Source organism: Rhinoderma darwinii, chromosome 3 (genome assembly GCF_050947455.1).
Source record: "Rhinoderma darwinii isolate aRhiDar2 chromosome 3, aRhiDar2.hap1, whole genome shotgun sequence".
NCBI classification, from domain to species: Eukaryota; Metazoa; Chordata; class Amphibia; order Anura; family Rhinodermatidae; genus Rhinoderma; species Rhinoderma darwinii.
Window position 1 is genome coordinate 261238798 of NC_134689.1, and position 20075 is coordinate 261258872.

The window sequence follows — 20075 nt, forward strand, 5'->3', positions numbered from 1 at the left end:
AATATTCCATGTATGGTCTAACCGGTGATTTATAGAAATGCAGAGTTTGTTGCATGAAATCATCTTAGAGGTTCAATTTCAACCTTAAGGACAAAAATAATATCTTGATTTTGCCTCTTTGTATTCCGATAGTCATAACTTTATTATTTTTCCGTCCTCATAGTCATATAAGGGCTTGTTTTTAGCGAGACAAGTTCTTGTTTTTAATGGCAGCATTTAATGTACCATATAATGTACTGAAAGAAAACTCCTCTTTGTGGGGTGGAATGGAAAACACAAAAGCAATTTGTCCAATGCTTTTTGAGTAGTAAAAATTGCAAGTTTATTTTATTATTCAGGTTAATAGGATATCAATATGAATACACGTTTGCATGTATTTTCTACTGACGTGACGTGAATCTTTGGTGTAAAAGTGGCCGGTTAGCTCAGTTGGTTAGAGCGTGGTGCTAATAACGCCAAGGTCACGGGTTTGATCCCCGTACGGGCCATGGAAGCTCACTTTTGTTACATGCTTGTTACAGAGTTGAATAGTTGATAATATTGAAAAAAGGTCCATCAAATTCAACCTATAAACCTGCCGTGTTGATCCAGAGGAAGGCAAAAACTGTCTTGGAGTGCATTCCAATGTTGTCATTAGGGGAAAAATTCCTCCCTTACTCCAAATATGGCTATTAGAATAAATTCCTGGATCAAAGTTCCATCTCCAGAATCTGGTACAAATATGATGAAATTTTATATTTTTCAAAAAAACACTTATCAATGTGGCAGAGAGTTCAATCGTCGAACTGCTCTTACAGTAAAGAATCCCCGTCTGTGATGAGGTCCTTTAATTACCTTGCTTTCCCTTCTTTGCACGCATTCTAGTTCAGCAATGTCCTTCTCATACACAGGTGCTCAAAACTGTACACAATATTCCATGTATGGTCTAACCGGTGATTTATAGAAATGCAGAGTTTGTTGCATGAAATCATCTTAGAGGTCCAATTTCAACCTTAAGGACAAAAATAATATCTTGATTTTGCCTCTTTGTATTCCGATAGTCATAACTTTATTATTTTTCCGTCCTCATAGTCATATAAGGGCTTGTTTTTAGCGAGACAAGTTCTTGTTTTTAATGGCAGCATTTAATGTACCATATAATGTACTGAAAGAAAACTCTTTGTGGGGTGGAATGGAAAACACAAAAGCAATTTGTCCAATGCTTTTTGAGTAGTAAAAATTGCAAGTTTATTTTATTATTCAGGTTAATAGGATATCAATATGAATACACGTTTGCATGTTTTTTCTACTGACGTGACGTGAATCTTTGGTGTAAAAGTGGCCGGTTAGCTCAGTTGGTTAGAGCGTGGTGCTAATAACGCCAAGGTCACGGGTTCGATCCCCGTACGGGCCATGGAAGCTCACTTTTGTTACATGCTTGTTACAGAGTTGAATAGTTGATAATATTGAAAAAAGGTCCATCAAATTCAACCTATAAACCTGCCGTGTTGATCCAGAGGAAGGCAAAAACTGTCTTGGAGTGCATTCCAATGTTGTCATTAGGGGAAAAATTCCTCCCTTACTCCAAATATGGCTATTAGAATAAATTCCTGGATCAAAGTTCCATCTCCAGAATCTGGTACAAATATGATGACATTTTATATTTTTCAAAAAAACACTTTTCAATGTGGCAGAGAGTTCAATCGTCGAACTGCTCTTACAGTAAAGAATCCCCGTCTGTGATGAGGTCCTTTAATTACCTTGCTTTCCCTTCTTTGCACGCATTCTAGTTCAGCAATGTCCTTCTCATACACAGGTGCTCAAAACTGTACACAATATTCCATGTATGGTCTAACCGGTGATTTATAGAAATGCAGAGTTTGTTGCATGAAATCATCTTAGAGGTTCAATTTCAACCTTAAGGACAAAAATAATATCTTGATTTTGCCTCTTTGTATTCCGATAGTCATAACTTTATTATTTTTCCGTCCTCATAGTCATATAAGGGCTTGTTTTTAGCGAGACAAGTTCTTGTTTTTAATGGCAGCATTTAATGTACCATATAATGTACTGAAGAAAACTCTTTGTGGGGTGGAATGGAAAACACAAAAGCAATTTGTCCAATGCTTTTTGAGTAGTAAAAATTGCAAGTTTATTTTATTATTCAGGTTAATAGGATATCAATATGAATACACGTTTGCATGTATTTTCTACTGACGTGACGTGAATATTTGGTGTAAAAGTGGCCGGTTAGCTCAGTTGGTTAGAGCGTGGTGCTAATAACGCCAAGGTCACGGGTTCGATCCCCGTACGGGCCATGTAAGCTCACTTTTGTTACATGCTTGTTACAGAGTTGAATAGTTGATATTATTGAAAAAAGGTCCATCAAATTCAACCTATAAACCTGCTGTGTTGATCCAGAGGAAGGCAAAAACTGTCTTGGAGTGCATTCCAATGTTGTCACTAGGGGAAAAATTCCTCCCTTACTCCAAATATGGCTATTAGAATAAATTCCTGGATCAAAGTTCCATCTCCAGAATCTGGAACAAATATGATGAAATTTTATATTTTTCAAAAAAACACTTTTCAATGTGGCAGAGAGTTCAATCGTCGAACTGCTCTTACAGTAAAGAATCCCCGTCTGTGATGAGGTCCTTTAATTACCTTGCTTTCCCTTCTTTGCACGCATTCTAGTTCAGCAATATCCTTCTCATACACAGGTGCTCAAAACTGTACACAATATTCCATGTATGGTGTAACCGGTGATTTATAGAAATGCAGAGTTTGTTGCATGAAATCATCTTAGAGGTTCAATTTCAACCTTAAGGACAAAAATAATATCTTGATTTTGCCTCTTTGTATTCCGATAGTCATAACTTTATTATTTTTCCGTCCTCATAGTCATATAAGGGCTTGTTTTTAGCGAGACAAGTTCTTGTTTTTAATGGCAGCATTTAATGTACCATATAATGTACTGAAGAAAACTCTTTGTGGGGTGGAATGGAAAACACAAAAGCAATTTGTCCAATGCTTTTTGAGTAGTAAAAATTGCAAGTTTATTTTATTATTCAGGTTAATAGGATATCAATATGAATACACGTTTGCATGTATTTTCTACTGACGTGACGTGAATCTTTGGTGTAAAAGTGGCCGGTTAGCTCAGTTGGTTAGAGCGTGGTGCTAATAACGCCAAGGTCACGGGTCCGATCCCCGTACGGGCCATGGAAGCTCACTTTTGTTACAGAGTTGAATAGTTGATAATATTGAAAAAAGGTCCATCAAATTCAACCTATAAACCTGCCGTGTTGATCCAGAGGAAGGCAAAAACTGTCTTGGAGTGCATTCCAATGTTGTCATTAGGGGAAAAATTCCTCCCTTACTCCTAATATGGCTATTAGAATAAATTCCTGGATCAAAGTTCCATCTCCAGAATCTGGTACAAATATGATGACATTTTATATTTTTCAAAAAAACACTTTTCAATGTGGCAGAGAGTTCAATCGTCGAACTGCTCTTACAGTAAAGAATCCCCGTCTGTGATGAGGTCCTTTAATTACCTTGCTTTCCCTTCTTTGCACGCATTCTAGTTCAGCAATGTCCTTCTCATACACAGGTGCTCAAAACTGTACACAATATTCCATGTATGGTCTAACCGGTGATTTATAGAAATGCAGAGTTTGTTGCATGAAATCATCTTAGAGGTCCAATTTCAACCTTAAGGACAAAAATAATATCTTGATTTTGCCTCTTTGTATTCCGATAGTCATAACTTTATTATTTTTCCGTCCTCATAGTCATATAAGGGCTTGTTTTTAGCGAGACAAGTTCTTGTTTTTAATGGCAGCATTTAATGTACCATATAATGTACTGAAATAAAACTCTTTGTGGGGTGGAATGGAAAACACAAAAGCAATTTGTCCAATGCTTTTTGAGTAGTAAAAATTGCAAGTTTATTTTATTATTCAGGTTAATAGGATATCAATATGAATACACGTTTGCATGTATTTTCTACTGACGTGACGAGAATCTTTGGTGTAAAAGTGGCTGGTTAGCTCAGTTGGTTAGAGTGTGGTGCTAATAACGCCAAGGTCACGGGTTCGATCCCCGTATGGGCCATGGAAGCTCACTTTTGTTACATGCTTGTTACAGAGTTGAATAGTTGATAATATTGAAAAAAGGTCCATCAAATTCAACCTATAAACCTGCCGTGTTGATCCAGAGGAAGGCAAAAACTGTCTTGGAGTGCATTCCAATGTTGTCATTAGGGGAAAAATTCCTCCCTTACTCCTAATATGGCTATTAGAATAAATTCCTGGATCAAAGTTCCATCTCCAGAATCTGGTCCAAATATGATGACATTTTATATTTTTCAAAAAAACACTTTTCAATGTGGCAGAGAGTTCAATCGTCGAACTGCTCTTACAGTAAAGAATCCCCGTCTGTGATGAGGTCCTTTAATTACCTTGCTTTCCCTTCTTTGCACGCATTCTAGTTCAGCAATGTCCTTCTCATACACAGGTGCTCAAAACTGTACACAATATTCCATGAATGGTCTAACCGGTGATTTATAGAAATGCAGAGTTTGTTGCATGAAATCATCTTAGAGGTCCAATTTCAACCTTAAGGACAAAAATAATATCTTGATTTTGCCTCTTTGTATTCCGATAGTCATAACTTTATTATTTTTCCGTCCTCATAGTCATATAAGGGCTTGTTTTTAGCGAGACAAGTTCTTGTTTTTAATGGCAGCATTTAATGTACCATATAATGTACTGAAATAAAACTCTTTGTGGGGTGGAATGGAAAACACAAAAGCAATTTGTCCAATGCTTTTTGAGTAGTAAAAATTGCAAGTTTATTTTATTATTCAGGTTAATAGGATATCAATATGAATACACGTTTGCATGTATTTTCTACTGACGTGACGAGAATCTTTGGTGTAAAAGTGGCTGGTTAGCTCAGTTGGTTAGAGTGTGGTGCTAATAACGCCAAGGTCATGGGTTCGATCCCCGTATGGGCCATGGAAGCTCACTTTTGTTACATGCTTGTTACAGAGTTGAATAGTTGATAATATTGAAAAAAGGTCCATCAAATTCAACCTATAAACCTGCCGTGTTGATCCAGAGGAAGGCAAAAACTGTCTTGGAGTGCATTCCAATGTTGTCATTAGGGGAAAAATTCCTCCCTTACTCCAAATATGGCTATTAGAATAAATTCCTGGATCAAAGTTCCATCTCCAGAATCTGGAACAAATATGATGAAATTTTATATTTTTCAAAAAAACACTTTTCAATGTGGCAGAGAGTTCAATCGTCGAACTGCTCTTACAGTAAAGAATCCCCGTCTGTGATGAGGTCCTTTAATTACCTTGCTTTCCCTTCTTTGCACGCATTCTAGTTCAGCAATGTCCTTCTCATACACAGGTGCTTAAAACTGTACACAATATTCCATGTATGGTCTAACCGGTGATTTATAGAAATGCAGAGTTTGTTGCATGAAATCATCTTAGAGGTCCAATTTCAACCTTAAGGACAAAAATAATATCTTGATTTTGCCTCTTTGTATTCCGATAGTCATAACTTTATTATTTTTCCGTCCTCATAGTCATATAAGGGCTTGTTTTTAGCGAGACAAGTTCTTGTTTTTAATGGCAGCATTTAATGTACCATATAATGTACTGAAGAAAACTCTTTGTGGGTGGAATGGAAAACACAAAAGCAATTTGTCCAATGCTTTTTGAGTAGTAAAAATTGCAAGTTTATTTTATTATTCAGGTTAATAGGATATCAATATGAATACACGTTTGCATGTATTTTCTACTGACGTGACGTGAATCTTTTGTGTAAAAGTGGCTGATTAGCTCAGTTGGTTAGAGCGTGGTGCTAATAACGCCAAGGTCACGGGTTTCTATCCCCGTATGGGCCATGAAAGCTCACTTTTGTTACATGCTTGTTACAGAGTTGAATAGTTGATAATATTGAAAAAAGGTCCATCAAATTCAACCTATAAACCTGCCGTGTTGATCCAGAGGAAGGCAAAAACTGTCTTGGAGTGCATTCCAATGTTGTCATTAGGGGAAAAATTCCTCCCTTACTCCAAATATGGCTATTAGAATAAATTCCTGGATCAAAGTTCCATCTCCAGAATCTGGTACAAATATGATGAAATTTTATATTTTTCAAAAAAACACTTTTCAATGTGGCAGAGAGTTCAATCGTCGAACTGCTCTTACAGTAAAGAATCCCCGTCTGTGATGAGGTCCTTTAATTACCTTGCTTTCCCTTCTTTGCACGCATTCTAGTTCAGCAATGTCCTTCTCATACACAGGTGCTCAAAACTGTACACAATATTCGATGTATGGTGTAACCGGTGATTTATAGAAATGCAGAGTTTGTTGCATGAAATCATCTTAGAGGTCCAATTTCAACCTTAAGGACAAAAATAATATCTTGATTTTGCCTCTTTGTATTCCGATAGTCATAACTTTATTATTTTTCCATCCTCATAGTCATATAAGGGCTTGTTTTTAGCGAGACAAGTTCTTGTTTTTAATGGCAGCATTTAATGTACCATATAATGTACTGAAGAAAACTCTTTGTGGGGTGGAATGGAAAACACAAAAGCAATTTGTCCAATGCTTTTTGAGTAGTAAAAATTGCAAGTTTATTTTATTATTCAGGTTAATAGGATATCAATATGAATACACGTTTGCATGTATTTTCTACTGACGTGACGTGAATCTTTGGTGTAAAAGTGGCCGGTTAGCTCAGTTGGTTAGAGCGTGGTGCTAATAACGCCAAGGTCACGGGTTCGATCCCCGTATGGGCCATGGAAGCTCACTTTAGTTACAGAGTTGAATAGTTGATAATATTGAAAAAAGGTCCATCAAATTCAACCTATAAACCTGCCGTGTTGATCCAGAGGAAGGCAAAAACTGTCTTGGAGTGCATTCCAATGTTGTCATAAGGGGAAAAATTCCTCCCTTACTCCAAATATGGCTATTAGAATAAATTACTGGATCAAAGTTTCATCTCCAGAATCTGGTACAAATATGATGAAATTTTATATTTTTCAAAAAAACACTTTTCAATGTGGCAGAGAGTTCAATCGTCGAACTGCTCTTACAGTAAAGAATCCCCGTCTGTGATGAGGTCCTTTAATTACCTTGCTTTCCCTTCTTTGCACGCATTCTAGTTCAGCAATGTCCTTCTCATACACAGGTGCTCAAAACTGTACACAATATTCCATGTATGGTCTAACCGGTGATTTATAGAAATGCAGAGTTTGTTGCATGAAATCATCTTAGAGGTCCAATTTCAACCTTAAGGACAAAAATAATATCTTGATTTTGCCTCTTTGTATTCCGATAGTCATAACTTTATTATTTTTCCGTCCTCATAGTCATATAAGGGCTTGTTTTTAGCGAGACAAGTTCTTGTTTTTAATGGCAGCATTTAATGTACCATATAATGTACTGAAGAAAACTCTTTGTGGGGTGGAATGGAAAACACAAAAGCAATTTGTCCAATGCTTTTTGAGTAGTAAAAATTGCAAGTTTATTTTATTATTCAGGTTAATAGGATATCAATATGAATACACGTTTGCATGTATTTTCTACTGACGTGACGTGAATCTTTGGTGTAAAAGTGGCCGGTTAGCTCAGTTGGTTAGAGCGTGGTCCTAATAACGCCAAGGTCACGGGTTCGATCCCCGTACGGGTCATGGAAGCTCACTTTTGTTACAGAGTTGAATAGTTGATAATATTGAAAAAAGGTCCATCAAATTCAACCTATAAACCTGCCGTGTTGATCCAGAGGAAGGCAAAAACTGTCTTGGAGTGCATTCCAATGTTGTCATTAGGGGAAAAATTCCTCCCTTACTCCAAATATGGCTATTAGAATAAATTCCTGGATCAAAGTTCCATCTCCAGAATCTGGTACAAATATGATGACATTTTATATTTTTCAAAAAAACACTTTTCAATGTGGCAGAGAGTTCAATCGTCGAACTGCTCTTACAGTAAAGAATCCCCGTCTGTGATGAGGTCCTTTAATTACCTTGCTTTCCCTTCTTTGCACGCATTCTAGTTCAGCAATGTCCTTCTCATACACAGGTGCTCAAAACTGTACACAATATTCCATGTATGGTCTAACCGGTGATTTATAGAAATGCAGAGTTTGTTGCATGAAATCATCTTAGAGGTCCAATTTCAACCTTAAGGACAAAAATAATATCTTGATTTTGCCTCTTTGTATTCCGATAGTCATAACTTTATTATTTTTCCGTCCTCATAGTCATATAAGGGCTTGTTTTTAGCGAGACAAGTTCTTGTTTTTAATGGCAGCATTTAATGTACCATATAATGTACTGAAAGAAAACTCTTTGTGGGGTGGAATGGAAAACACAAAAGCAATTTGTCCAATGCTTTTTGAGTAGTAAAAATTGCAAGTTTATTTTATTATTCAGGTTAATAGGATATCAATATGAATACACGTTTGCATGTATTTTCTACTGACGTGACGTGAATCTTTGGTGTAAAAGTGGCCGGTTAGCTCAGTTGGTTAGAGCGTGGTGCTAATAACGCCAAGGTCACGGGTTCGATCCCCGTACGGGTCATGGAAGCTCACTTTTGTTACAGAGTTGAATAGTTGATAATATTGAAAAAAGGTCCATCAAATTCAACCTATAAACCTGCCGTGTTGATCCAGAGGAAGGCAAAAACTGTCTTGGAGTGCATTCCAATGTTGTCATTAGGGGAAAAATTCCTCCCTTACTCCAAATATGGCTATTAGAATAAATTCCTGGATCAAAGTTCCATCTCCAGAATCTGGTACAAATATGATGACATTTTATATTTTTCAAAAAAACACTTTTCAATGTGGCAGAGAGTTCAATTGTCGAACTGCTCTTACAGTAAAGAATCCCCGTCTGTGATGAGATCCTTTAATTACCTTGCTTTCCCTTCTTTGCACGCATTCTAGTTCAGCAATGTCCTTCTCATACACAGGTGCTCAAAACTGTACACAATATTCCATGTATGGTCTAACCGGTGATTTATAGAAATGCAGAGTTTGTTGCATGAAATCATCTTAGAGGTCCAATTTCAACCTTAAGGACAAAAATAATATCTTGATTTTGCCTCTTTGTATTCCGATAGTCATAACTTTATTATTTTTCCGTCCTCATAGTCATATAAGGGCTTGTTTTTAGCGAGACAAGTTCTTGTTTTTAATGGCAGCATTTAATGTACCATATAATGTACTGAAAGAAAACTCTTTGTGGGGTGGAATGGAAAACACAAAAGCAATTTGTCCAATGCTTTTTGAGTAGTAAAAATTGCAAGTTTATTTTATTATTCAGGTTAATAGGATATCAATATGAATACACGTTTGCATGTATTTTCTACTGACGTGACGTGAATCTTTGGTGTAAAAGTGGCCGGTTAGCTCAGTTGGTTAGAGCGTGGTGCTAATAACGCGAAGGTCACGGGTTCGATCCCCGTACGGGCCATGGAAGCTCACTTTTGTTACAGAGTTGAATAGTTGATAATATTGAAAAAAGGTCCATCAAATTCAACCTATAAACCTGCCGTGTTGATCCAGAGGAAGGCAAAAACTGTCTTGGAGTGCATTCCAATGTTGTCATTAGGGGAAAAATTCCTCCCTTACTCCAAATATGGCTATTAGAATAAATTCCTGGATCAAAGTTCCATCTCCAGAATCTGGTACAAATATGATGAAATTTTATATTTTTCAAAAAAACACTTTTCAATGTGGCAGAGAGTTCAATCGTCGAACTGCTCTTACAGTAAAGAATCCCCGTCTGTGATGAGGTCCTTTAATTACCTTGCTTTCCCTTCTTTGTACGCATTCTAGTTCAGCAATGTCCTTCTCATACACAGGTGCTCAAAACTGTACACAATATTCCATGTATGGTCTAACCAGTGATTTATAGAAATGCAGAGTTTGTTGCATGAAATCATCTTAGAGGTCCAATTTCAACCTTAAGGACAAAAATAATATCTTGATTTTGCCTCTTTGTATTCCGATAGTCATAACTTTATTATTTTTCCGTCCTCATAGTCATATAAGGGCTTGTTTTTAGTGAGACAAGTTCTTGTTTTTAATGGCAGCATTTAATGTACCATATAATGTACTGAAGAAAACTCTTTGTGGGGTGGAATGGAAAACACAAAAGCAATTTGTCCAATGCTTTTTGAGTAGTAAAAATTGCAAGTTTATTTTATTATTCAGGTTAATAGGATATCAATATGAATACACGTTTGCATGTATTTTCTACTGACGTGACGTGAATCTTTTGTGTAAAAGTGGCCGATTAGCTCAGTTGGTTAGAGCGTGGTGCAAATAACGCCAAGGTCACGGGTTTCTATCCCCGTATGGGCCATGAAAGCTCACGCTTGTTACAGTGTTGAATAGTTGATAATATTGAAAAAAGGTCCATCAAATTCAACCTATAAACCTGCCGTGTTGATCCAGAGGAAGGCAAAAACTGTCTTGGAGTGCATTCCAATGTTGTCACTAGGGGAAAAATTCCTCCCTTACTCCAAATATGGCTATTAGAATAAATTCCTGGATCAAAGTTCCATCTCCAGAATCTGGAACAAATATGATGAAATTTTATATTTTTCAAAAAAACACTTTTCAATGTGGCAGAGAGTTCAATCGTCGAACTGCTCTTACAGTAAAGAATCCCCGTCTGTGATGAGGTCCTTTAATTACCTTGCTTTCCCTTCTTTGCACGCATTCTAGTTCAGCAATGTCCTTCTCATACACAGGTGCTTAAAACTGTACACAATATTCCATGTATGGTCTAACCGGTGATTTATAGAAATGCAGAGTTTGTTGCATGAAATCATCTTAGAGGTCCAATTTCAACCTTAACCCTTTAACGCTCCATGACCTACTATTAGGTCATGCTAACTGTAGCGTTCGCGCTCAGTGACCTAATAGTAGGTCATGGAGTAAACACGGCGCCGTTCGCGCGGGGCGCGTTCATGAGCTGTGATAGCTGCTGTTTCCGACAGCAGACCATCACTGCTCAATGTGCCGGGACCGATCGCGGAGCTCCCCCGCCGATTAACCCCTCAGAAGCCGCGTTCAATAGCGATCGCGGCTTCTTAGGGGTTAATCCGCCATCGCCGGCCTGCTACACGATAGCGGCCGGCGATGGTGACTATGGCAACCGGACACCAAACAATGGCGTCCGGCTATGCCATAGACGGAAGCCTAGTGGGTCCTGACAACGTCAGGACCCACTATGCTTGCTGTCAGTGAGTAGCTGACAGTTCAAATACACTGCACTACGCATGTAGTGCAGTGTATTAGAATAGCGATCAGGGCCTCCTGCCCTCAAGTCCCCTAGTGGGATAAAGTAATACAGTAAAAAAAAAGTTAAAAAAAGATGTGTAAAAATAAGAAAATAAAAGTTTTAAAAGTAATAAAAGTAAAAGTCCCACTTTTTCCCTTATCAGTCCTTTATTATTAATAAAAATATATAAACAAACAAATAAACTATACATAATTGGTATCGCCGCGTCCGTAACGGCCTGAACTACAAAATTATTTTGTTATTTATCCCGCACGGTGAACGCCGTAAAAAAAAATATTCATAAACCGTACCACAATCACAATTGTTTGGTCACTTCACCTCCCAAAAAATTGAATAAAAAGAGATCAAAAAGTCGCATGTACCGAAAAATGGTACTGATGGAAACTACAGTTCGTTACGCAAAAAATAAGTCCTCGCACGGCTTTATTGATTTAAAAATAAAAACGTTCTGGCTCTTAGAATATGATAACACAAAAAGTAAATGATTGTTTACAAAACGTATTTTATTGCGCAAACGCCATAAGACATAAAAAAAAACTATAAACATCTGCTATCGCCATAATCGTATCGCCCCGCAGAATAAAGTGAATAAGACATTTATAGCGCACGGTGCACGCAGTAAAAAAAAAAAGAATAAAAAAACAATAGTAGAATTGCTGTTTATTAGTCACCACGCCACCTAAAAATAGAATAAAAACTGATCAAAAAGCCGCATGCACCCCAAGAAAACTACAATGTATTCCTCAAGGGGTCTAGTTTCCAAAATGGGGTCACTTTTGGGGGGTTTCCAATGTTTTGGCACCACAAGATCTCTTCAAACCGGACATGGTGCCTAATAAAAAAGAGGGCTCAAAATCCACTAGGTGCTCCTTTGCTTCGGAGGCCGGTGCTTCAGTCCATTACCGCACTAGGGCCACATGTGGGATATTTCTCAAAACTGCAGAATCTGGGCAATACGTATTGAGTTGCGTTTCTCTGATAAATCCTTTTGTGTTATAAAAAAAATGATATAAAGAGGATTTTCTGACAAAAAAAAAAAGTTAATTTCTCCTCTGCTTTGCTCTCAATTTCTGTGAAACACCAAAAGGGTTCATAAACTTTCTAATTGCTGTTGTGAATACTTTGAGGGGGCAATACTTCGCTTCTCACATTATACTGATAATGAGCCGTGCCCACCCCGAGATGACCCCAGTTTTGACCGTTTGTATAAACGGAGACCCCTATTAGACCGTTTCAGTGCCCGGTTTTCCCGAGCATTCACCCCCGAGAAGTGTATTTCTATTGATGAGTCCCTGGTACATTTTAAAGGGAGGGTTCAATTCCGCGAGTACCTGCCGGGTAAGAGGGCAAGGTATGGCGTGAAGATGTATAAGCTGTGCGAGAGTGCATCAGGGTATACCTACAGATTTAGGATATATGAAGGAAAGGCCACCCCCAAACCAGACTGCATCCTGGACTACAATAGGTACATGGGAGGGATGGACTTGTAAGATCAAGTCCTGAAGCCCTACAGCGCCATGCGGTGTGGTATAAGAAGCTGGCCGGGCACATCATACAGATGGCTTTGTACAATGCGTACGTGCTACGTGGATGTGCAGGCCAGAGAGGAACTTTCCTGGAATTTCAAGATCTAATCTTTAGGGACCAGGAAGGGGGGGCACCCAGTACTTCTGGAAGCGAGGCCACACGCATCATACCAGGGCAACACTTTCCAGGAGAAGTTCCCCAAACCGGTGGAAAGGGAAAGAGTCAAAAGAGGTGCAGAGTCTGCTATAAGAGGGGGATAAGGAAGAACACAATATACCAATGTGACACGTGTCCCGAAAAACCAGGGCTCTGTATAAAAGATTGTTTTAAAATGTATCATACATCCCTTGATTTTTAATTTACCCTGATGCACTCCGCACAGCTTATCCCCCTCATCTTTCCCTTCTGAGCCCTGCCGTATGCCCAGGCAGCTGATAACAGCCACATGTAGGGTATTGCCGTACCCAGGAGAACCCACATTACAATTTAAGGGGTGTATATCTCCGGTGGCGCATGCTGGGTACACTATATTGGACACTGAAATGGCATATATATATATAAAATTGCAAATCTCACACTGCACCATCTGCTGCGCATTATCTTTTACACAGTACCTGTGGGGTCAAAATGCTCACTACACCTCTAGATGAATATCTTAAGGGGTGCAGTTTTTAAAATGGGGTCACTTCTCAGGGGTTTCAACTGTACTGGTACCTCAGGGGCTTCTGCATACATGACTTAGCACCAGAAAAGCTCCAGTAGGCCAAATGGTGGTCCTTCCCTTCTAAGCCCTGCCGTGTGCCCAGGCACCTGATAACAGCCACATGTAGGGTATTGCCGTACCCAGGAGAACCCACATTACAGTTTATGGGGTGTATGTCTCCGGTGGCGCATGCTGGGTACACTATATTGGACACTGAAATGGCATATATATATATAAAATTGCAAATCTCACACTGCACCATCTGCTGCGCATTATCTTTTACACAGTACCTGTGGGGTCAAAATGCTCACTACACCTCTAGATGAATATCTTAAGGGGTGTAGTTTTTAAAATGGGGTCACTTCTCGGGGGTTTCAACTGTACTGGTACCTCAGGGGCTTGTGCATACATGACTTAGCACCAGAAAAGCTCCAGTAGGCCAAATGGTGGTCCTTTCCTTCTGAGCCCTCCCATGGGCCCAAACGGCAGTTTATCACCACAAATGGGGTATTGCCGCACTAAGGACAAATTGGGCAACAAAATGGGGTATGTTGTTCCCTGTGAAAATAAGAAATTTTGGTCAAAAATGACATCTTATTGGAAAAAATATCATTTTTTTCATTTCACAGCCCAATTCAAATAGGTGCTGTGAAAAAACTGTGCGGTCAAAATGATAACAAAAACCATAAATGAATTCCTTGAGGGGTGTAGTTTCCAAAATGGGGTCATTTCTGGTGGGTTTCCATTGCTTTGATACCTCTGGGGCTCTGCAAATGTGACATGGCACCCGAAAACCAATCCAGCAAAATCTGGACTCCAACAAACACATAGCGCTCCTTTCCGTCTGAGCCCTCCCATGGGCCCAAACGGCAGTTTATCACCACAAATGGGGTATTTCCGCACTAAGGACAAATTGGGCAACAAAATGGGGTATGTTTTTCCCTGTGAAAATAAGAAATTTTGATCAAAAATGACATCTTATTGGAAAAAATATCATTTTTTTCATTTCACAGCCCAATTCAAATAGGTGCTGTGAAAAAACTGTGCGGTCAAAATGATAACAAAAACCATAAATGAATTCCTTGAGGGGTGTAGTTTCCAAAATGGGGTCTCTTCTGGTGGGTTTCCATTGCTTTGATACCTCTGGGGCTCTGCAAATGCGACATGGCACCCGAAAACCAATCCAGCAAAATCTGGACTCCAACAAACACATAGCGCTCCTTTCCGTCTGAGCCCTCCCATGGGCCCAAACGGCAGTTTATCACCACAAATGGGGTATTGCCGCACTAAGGACAAATTGGGCAACAAAATGGGGTATGTTGTTCCCTGTGAAAATAAGAAATTTTGATCAAAAATGACATCTTATTGGAAAAAATATCATTTTTTTCATTTCACAGCCCAATTCAAATAGGTGCTGTGAAAAAACTGTGCGGTCAAAATGATAACAAAAACCATAAATTAATTCCTTGAGGGGTGTAATTTCCAAAATGGGGTCACTTCTGGTGGGTTTCCATTGTTTTGATACCTCAACACCTCTTCAAACCTGGCATGCTGCCTAAAATATATTCTAATAAAAAAGAGGCCTCAAAATGCACTAGGTGCTTCTTTGCTTCTAGGGCTTGTGTTTTAGTCCACGAGCGCAGTAGGGCACATGTGGGACATTTCTAAAAACTGCAGTATCTGGACAATACATAGTTAGTAGTATTTCTCTGTTAAAACCTTCTCTGTTACAGAAAAAAATTGAATAAAATTGAAATTCAGCAGAAAAAATTAAATTTGCAAATTTCATTTCCACTTTGCTTTAATTCCTGTGAAATGCCTGAAGGGTTAAAAAACTTTCTAAATGCTGTTTTGAATACTTTGAGGGGTCTAGTTTTTAAAATGGGGTGTTTTATGGGGGTTTCTAATACATAGGCCCCTCAAAGCCACTTCAGAACTCAAGAGGTACCTTCAAAAAAAGGCTTTTGAAATTTTCTTAAGAATATGAGAAATTGCTGTTTATGTTCTAAGCCTTGTAACGTCCAAGAAAAATAAAAGAATGTTCAAAAAACGATGCCAATCTAAAGTAGACATATGGGAAATGTGAACTAGTAACTATTTTGGGTGGTATAACCGTCTGTTTTTCAAGCAGATGCATTTAAATTCTGAAAAATTCTATTTTTTGAAAATTTTCTCTAAATTTTGCAATTTTTCACAAATAAAGACTGAATATATCGACCAAATTTTACCACGAACATGAAGCCCAAAGTGTCACGAGAAAACAATCTCAGAATCGCTTGGATAGGTTTAAGCATTCCGACGTTATTACCACATAAAGTGAAATATGTCAGATTTGAAAAATGGGCTCTGAGCCTTAAGGCCCAAACTAGGCTGCGTCCTTAAGGGGTTAAGGACCAAAATAATATCTTGATTTTGCCTCTTTGTATTCCGATAGTCATAACTTTATTATTTTTCCGTCCTCATAGTCATATAAGGGCTTGTTTTTAGCGAGACAAGTTCTTGTTTTTAATGGCAGCATTTAATGTACCATATAATGTACTGAAGAAAACTCTTTGTGGGGTGGAATGGAAAACACAAAAGCAATTTGTCCAATGCTTTTTGAGTAGTAAAAATTGCAAGTTTATTTTATTATTCAGGTTAATAGGATATCAATATGAATACACGTTTGCATGTATTTTCTACTGACGTGACGTGAATCTTTGGTGTAAAAGTGGCCGGTTAGCTCAGTTGGTTAGAGTGTGGTGCTAATAACGCCAAGGTCACGGGTTCAATCCCCATATTGGCCATGGAAGCTCACTTTTGTTACATGCTTGTTACAGAGTTGAATAGTTGATAATATTGAAAAAAGGTCCATCAAATTCAACCTATAAACCTGCCGTGTTGATCCAGAGGAAGGCAAAAACTGTCTTGGAGTGCATTCCAATGTTGTCATTAGGGGAAAAATTCCTCCCTTACTCCAAATATGGCTATTAGAATAAATTCCTGGATCAAATTTCCATCTCCAGAATCTGGTACAAATATGATGACATTTTATATTTTTCAAAAAAACACTTTTCAATGTGGCAGAGAGTTCAATCGTCGAACTGCTCTTACAGTAAAGAATCCCCGTCTGTAATGAAGTCCTTTAATTACCTTGCTTTCCCTTCTTTGCACGCATTCTAGTTCAGCAATGTCCTTCTCATACACAGGTGCTCAAAACTGTACACAATATTCCATGTATGGTCTAACCGGTGATTTATAGAAATGCAGAGTTTGTTGCATGAAATCATCTTAGAGGTCCAATTTCAACCTTAAGGACAAAAATAATATCTTGATTTTGCCTCTTTGTATTCCGATAGTCATAACTTTATTATTTTTCCGTCCTCATAGTCATATAAGGGCTTGTTTTTAGCGAGACAAGTTCTTGTTTTTAATGGCAGCATTTAATGTACCATATAATATACTGAAGAAAACTCTTTGTGGGGTGGAATGGAAAACACAAAAGCAATTTGTCCAATGCTTTTTGAGTAGTAAAAATTGCAAGTTTATTTTATTATTCAGGTTAATAGGATATCAACATGAATACACGTTTGCATGTATTTTCTACTGACGTGACGTGAATCTTTGGTGTAAAAGTGGCCGGTTAGCTCAGTTGGTTAGAGCGTGGTGCTAATAACGCCAAGGTCACGGGTTCGATCCCCGTACGGGCCATGGAAGCTCACTTTTGTTACATGCTTGTTACAGAGTTGAATAGTTGATAATATTGAAAAAAGGTCCATCAAATTCAACCTATAAACCTGCCGTGTTGATCCAGAGGAAGGCAAAAACTGTCTTGGAGTGCATTCCAATGTTGTCATTAGGGGAAAAATTCCTCCCTTACTCCAAATATGGCTATTAGAATAAATTCCTGGATCAAAGTTCCATCTCCAGAATCTGGTACAAATATGATGAAATTTTATATTTTTCAAAAAAACACTTTTCAATGTGGCAGAGAGTTCAATCGTCGAACTGCTCTTACAGTAAAGAATCCCCGTCTGTGATGAGGTCCTTTAATTACCTTGCTTTCCCTTGTTTGCACGCATTCTAGTTCAGCAATGTCCTTCTCATACACAGGTGCTCAAAACTGTACACAATATTCCATGTATGGTCTAACCGGTGATTTATAGAAATGCAGAGTTTGTTGCATGAAATCATCTTAGAGGTCCAATTTCAACCTTAAGGACAAAAATAATATCTTGATTTTGCCTCTTTGTATTCCGATAGTCATAACTTTATTATTTTTCCGTCCTCATAGTCATATAAGGGCTTGTTTTTAGCGAGACAAGTTCTTGTTTTTAATGGCAGCATTTAATGTACCATATAATGTACTGAAGAAAACTCTTTGTGGGGTGGAATGGAAAACACAAAAGCAATTTGTCCAATGCTTTTTGAGTAGTAAAAATTGCAAGTTTATTTTATTATTCAGGTTAATAGGATATCAATATGAATACACGTTTGCATGTATTTTCTACTGACGTGACGTGAATCTTTGTTGTAAAAGTGCCCGGTTAGCTCAGTTGGTTAGAGCGTGGTGCTAATAACGCCAAGGTCACGGGTTCGATCCCCGTAAGGGCCATGGAAGCTCACTTTTGTTACAGAGTTGAATAGTTGATAATATTGAAAAAAGGTCCATCAAATTCAACCTATAAACCTGCCGTGTTGATCCAGAGGAAGGCAAAAACTGTCTTGGAGTGCATTCCAATGTAGTCATTAGGGGAAAAATTCCTCCCTTACTCCAAATATGGCTATTAGAATAAATTCCTGGATCAAAGTTCCATCTCCAGAATCTGGTACAAATATGATGAAATTTTATATTTTTCAAAAAAACACTTTTCAATGTGGCAGAGAGTTCAATCGTCGAACTGCTCTTACAGTAAAGAATCCCCGTCTGTGATGAGGTCCTTTAATTACCTTTCTTTCCCTTGTTTGCACGCATTCTAGTTCAGCAATGTCCTTCTCATACACAGGTGCTCAAAACTGTACACAATATTCCATGTATGGTCTAACCGGTGATTTATAGAAATGCAGAGTTTGTTGCATGAAATCATCTTAGAGGTCCAATTTCAACCTTAAGGACAAAAATAATATCTTGATTTTGCCTCTTTGTATTCCGATAGTCATAACTTTATTATTTTTCCGTCCTCATAGTCATATAAGGGCTTGTTTTTAGCGAGACAAGTTCTTGTTTTTAATGGCAGCATTTAATGTACCATATAATGTACTGAAGAAAACTCTTTGTGGGGTGGAATGGAAAACACAAAAGCAATTTGTCCAATGCTTTTTGAGTAGTAAAAATTGCAAGTTTATTTTATTATTCAGGTTAATAGGATATCAATAGGAATACACGTTTGCATGTATTTTCTACTGACGTGACGTGAATCTTTGTTGTAAAAGTGGCCGGTTAGCTCAGTTGGTTAGAGCGTGGTGCTAATAACGCCAAGGTCACGGGTTCGATCCCCGTATGGGCCATGGAAGCTCACTTTTGTTACAGAGTTGAATAGTTGATAATATTGAAAAAAGGTCCATCAAATTCAACCTATAAACCTGCCGTGTTGATCCAGAGGAAGGCAAAAACTGTCTTGGAGTGCATTCCAATGTTGTCGTTAGGGGAAAAATTCCTCCCTTACTCCAAATATGGCTATTAGAATAAATTCCTGGATCAAAGTTCCATCTCCAGAATCTGGTACAAATATGATGAAATTTTATATTTTTCAAAAAAACACTTTTCAATGTGGCAGAGAGTTCAATCGTCGAACTGCTCTTACAGTAAAGAATCCCCGTCTGTGATGAGGTCCTTTAATTACCTTGCTTTCCCTTCTTTGCACGCATTCTAGTTCAGCAATGTCCTTCTCATACACAGGTGCTCAAAACTGTACACAATATTCCATGTATGGTCTAACCGGTGATTTATAGAAATGCAGAGTTTGTTGCATGAAATCATCTTAGAGGTCCAATTTCAACCTTAAGGACAAAAATAATATCTTGATTTTGCCTCTTTGTATTCCGATAGTCATAACTTTATTATTTTTCCGTCCTCATAGTCATATAAGGGCTTGTTTTTAGCGAGCCAAGTTCTTGTTTTTAATGGCAGCATTTAATGTACCATATAATGTACTGAAAGAAAACTCTTTGTGGGGTGGAATGGAAAACACAAAAGCAATTTGTCCAATGCTTTTTGAGTAGTAAAAATTGCAAGTTTATTTTATTATTCAGGTTAATAGGATATCAATATGAATACACGTTTTGCATGTATTTTCTACTGACGTGACGTGAATCTTTGGTGTAAAAGTGGCCGGTTAGCTCAGTTGGTTAGAGCGTGGTGCTAATAACGCCAAGGTCACGGGTACGGGCCATGGAAGCTCACTTTTGTTACATGCTTGTTACAGAGTTGGATAGTTGATAATATTGAAAAAAGGTCCATCAAATTCAACCTATAAACCTGCCATGTTGATCCAGAGGAAGGCAAAAACTGTCTTGGAGTGCATTCCAATGTTGTCAT

At 38.1% G+C, this 20075-nt stretch overlaps 8 non-coding genes across 8 annotated transcripts; all 8 read left to right on the plus strand.

Annotated features, from left to right (window-relative positions):
• The first annotated feature begins 414 nt into the window (after window positions 1–414).
• On the plus strand, window positions 415–488 carry TRNAI-AAU (transfer RNA isoleucine (anticodon AAU)). The gene has a single exon. It is a non-coding gene; the product is annotated as a tRNA-Ile (tRNA).
• An 831-nt stretch (window positions 489–1319) lies between these two features.
• On the plus strand, window positions 1320–1393 carry TRNAI-AAU (transfer RNA isoleucine (anticodon AAU)). The gene has a single exon. It is a non-coding gene; the product is annotated as a tRNA-Ile (tRNA).
• An 830-nt stretch (window positions 1394–2223) lies between these two features.
• TRNAI-AAU (transfer RNA isoleucine (anticodon AAU)) lies at window positions 2224–2297 on the plus strand. Its single transcript has one exon. It is a non-coding gene; the product is annotated as a tRNA-Ile (tRNA).
• Window positions 2298–4021: 1724 nt separating this feature from the next.
• On the plus strand, window positions 4022–4095 carry TRNAI-AAU (transfer RNA isoleucine (anticodon AAU)). Its single transcript has one exon. It is a non-coding gene; the product is annotated as a tRNA-Ile (tRNA).
• Window positions 4096–6734: 2639 nt separating this feature from the next.
• Window positions 6735–6808, plus strand: TRNAI-AAU (transfer RNA isoleucine (anticodon AAU)). Its single transcript has one exon. It is a non-coding gene; the product is annotated as a tRNA-Ile (tRNA).
• A 1713-nt stretch (window positions 6809–8521) lies between these two features.
• Window positions 8522–8595, plus strand: TRNAI-AAU (transfer RNA isoleucine (anticodon AAU)). The gene has a single exon. It is a non-coding gene; the product is annotated as a tRNA-Ile (tRNA).
• An 8579-nt stretch (window positions 8596–17174) lies between these two features.
• TRNAI-AAU (transfer RNA isoleucine (anticodon AAU)) lies at window positions 17175–17248 on the plus strand. Its single transcript has one exon. It is a non-coding gene; the product is annotated as a tRNA-Ile (tRNA).
• Window positions 17249–18971: 1723 nt separating this feature from the next.
• TRNAI-AAU (transfer RNA isoleucine (anticodon AAU)) lies at window positions 18972–19045 on the plus strand. The gene has a single exon. It is a non-coding gene; the product is annotated as a tRNA-Ile (tRNA).
• Window positions 19046–20075: the final 1030 nt, after the last annotated feature.